Genomic DNA, 3,040 nt, shown 5'->3' on the forward strand with positions numbered 1-3,040 from the left:
TAAAGACATTTTTCTTATTTTAAGAGTCTACCACATTTAGTGTAATTTTATGGCTTAGAATACTGTATTTTTATAGTTATTAATGAAAATGAATATATTTTACTTTTAAATTTTGTCATAAGTTTTATGGAAAACTAATGTTATAAAAACTTACAAATATTAATCTAAGCTTTCCATGCAACTAGTAACTTTTCCTTCCTTGCCTTACACTCAAACAAGAAGAGTAAATTATTTTCCTCCAGTGGGAAAACCAAAAAAATTGCATAAAAGATTGTTGGTTCCCAAAACATCTTTTTCTTCCAAAGGCCTTAACATGATTTTCACTCAGATAGTATAAATGCTAAATTACCTTAACAGATATTCGACACACCAAGTTTGAAGGAAACCAGAAAATAACCATAAACAGTAACTTTTGAAAGATGAGAGTAACTTACTTGGGCTGAGAATGGAAGAGAAGGGATTGAGGCATGGCCATTCCCCAAGGGGAGTGATTTCTCGCTTTTTGTCTCTCTCTGGTGAGCACACACACCCTAGCAAAAATATCTCTAAAAAATATAAAATAAAATATATACAATATGTTCTCTTAGATTTTGGATCTAAAGACATTTTTCTTATTTTAAGAGTCTACCACATTTAGTGTAATTTTATGGCTTAGAATACTGTATTTTTATAGTTATTAATGAAAATGAATATATTTTACTTTTAAATTTTGTCATAAGTTTTATGGAAAACTAATGTTATAAAAACTTACAAATATTAATCTAAGCTTTCCATGCAACTAGTAACTTTTCCTTCCTTGCCTTACACTCAAACAAGAAGAGTAAATTATTTTCCTCCAGTGGGAAAACCAAAAAAATTGCATAAAAGATTGTTGGTTCCCAAAACATCTTTTTCTTCCAAAGGCCTTAACATGATTTTCACTCAGATAGTATAAATGCTAAATTACCTTAACAGATATTCGACACACCAAGTTTGAAGGAAACCAGAAAATAACCATAAACAGTAACTTTTGAAAGATGAGAGTAACTTACTTGGGCTTTTCCATCTAATGTCACTGTTTAAAGTTTCACCCTTCAGTGTTAGCATTACTTTTAGAAAAATTTATGGGACAGCAACAGAGACAGCTGCCCTAATCAACTAGGTTTAGCCCTTTACAACCCAGAATTGCCCATCGACTTGAAGGACAACATTATAATATAAAAGTACATACCAGGCCAACCTGTATTAAGTTTAGTGCTGCTGGTAAGACACTCATCTGGCAGCTCAGAAATCTAGAGTGTCATCTCCAATTATGGTTTGCTGTATGATTAGGGATAAGTAATCTAACCTGTCCAAGCTTTGAACTTTCATGTACATAGGATGAGGCTAAACTACATAATCTGTAAGATTATTTTCAAATATAACTCTTTATCATTCCTACTATTCTCATTACAATTTCCAGGGATTTCCATTGAGTTACTGAATATTTATTAAACACCTACTGTGTCTCTGGTACAGACAGCGACCCTGACCTCACTGCATTTATGTTTTGTCTGACTGGCCTATTCAAAAATTAGTAGTCAAAACATAATAATAGGATAAATGAGAATATTTGACTTAGAATTAATAAAATGATGAGTTTATGTAATAGTATTGATATGAAGTTCTACACATTTGATAAACCCACAAAATAAGAACATTAAAAGTAATCTGACTAATGAGGATTCATTAGACCTATTACTGATAAAATATTTTAATTAAAACCAAATACTAGTATATTTAGGTACTATTTTCAGACACTTAAAAAACAAAGAAGGTCTATCTAAGGCAAAAAGGCATGATAAAGTCAGCTTGGGTGGAGACAGAATCTCAGACCAATCTCCAACAAGAATACATGCCTGTGTAACAGTCTGTACCGATCCATCCTTGTCAACTTTTAATCCTTCTGACTGATGAAAAAGCATGAGACATCTGTTTATTTTAAGTACATGCTGGTGGCCGGCTTCATTATTTTCACCTTTCTCTGTACAACTGTACAAAGAATTCATCAAGTATTTAGGACACACACAAAATGCACCCCCTTGAACTAAAAAGACAACTCAGGTGATATGAACACAAGAAAATTAAATTCTTGAAGGGAGTTAAAAAAAAAAAATCAATGACATTAATATAAGGTAAGACAGGTTGTAAGGGTAGGCAAAACTTCCTGAACTCAATATGGTGCACCCTGTTAAGATAAAAGTAAATAAAACTGAGAGTCCCTATTAAGAGGAACAGAAAAGAAAACGGAGAGGAGACATTTATTCAGCACTTAACAGGTGCCACACACTCACTATGCAGGTAGTTTTCACTTATTCTTCTCAAGAACTCTATACATGAAAATAGCACCAAGCAGGTGATCCTCTACAAGAGAAAACCACTCCCCTCATAAAATGATTTCAAAGGACCAAGAAGGAGTCTCTCACAAAACACACTGTTGACATAACAATCACTCTACTCTGCATGTTTGTGTATGGAAATAATAGAACAGAGGTCTTAGGTCACCTAGGCAACCCATCCATCTTAAGGATGCTGAAATTTAGCTAGAAAAGGTGCTTGACAAAGGTCGACACTTATTTGGGAGCAAAGTTGGAATCACACCAATAATATAGACATTCATATGCCATTCTACTGGTAACTGTGAAATTTAGTTATCTAATTTAGCTCCTCACTAAGTTACTAAACACTTGCCTAGTGGGACTCTATTAAAATAATCATAAAAACCCGTTTGGACAAATATCCCCAGTATCTCCCAACAATAATCTGCCTTTTGGTAAAAACCCATGGAGGAGGAGGAACCTGCGTTGGAACATTTCCCTCCTTCCCCGAGTGCCCTCCTCAGAGAGATCCCAGATGCAGAGCCTGTCCATGAACGCGCGCGCGCGCGTGCAATCAGGTCGCTGAGGTAAAGCTTTCCTCAGATAAACCCCCGCGTAGACGATCCCGGTCCCGGGCTCCCAGCCCTCGTCGCGATTCGCGACCCCGCGAGCCGGCGGGGAAGACGGAGGATGGGTGGGCAGCG

At 35.7% G+C, this 3,040-nt stretch overlaps 1 long non-coding RNA gene across 1 annotated transcript; it reads right to left on the bottom strand.

Annotated features, from left to right (window-relative positions):
- Positions 1–1,871: 1,871 nt before the first annotated feature.
- On the bottom strand, positions 1,872–2,997 carry LOC106734205 (uncharacterized). Its single transcript, XR_001369921.1, has 2 exons — positions 2,818–2,997; positions 1,872–2,010 (listed from the first exon to the last, which is right to left on the bottom strand). It is a non-coding gene; the product is annotated as an uncharacterized LOC106734205 (long non-coding RNA).
- Between the last annotated feature and the right edge of the window lie 43 nt (positions 2,998–3,040).

Source organism: Tupaia chinensis, unplaced genomic scaffold (genome assembly GCF_000334495.1).
Source record: "Tupaia chinensis unplaced genomic scaffold, TupChi_1.0 Scaffold149798_1, whole genome shotgun sequence".
NCBI lineage: Eukaryota > Metazoa > Chordata > Mammalia > Scandentia > Tupaiidae > Tupaia > Tupaia belangeri.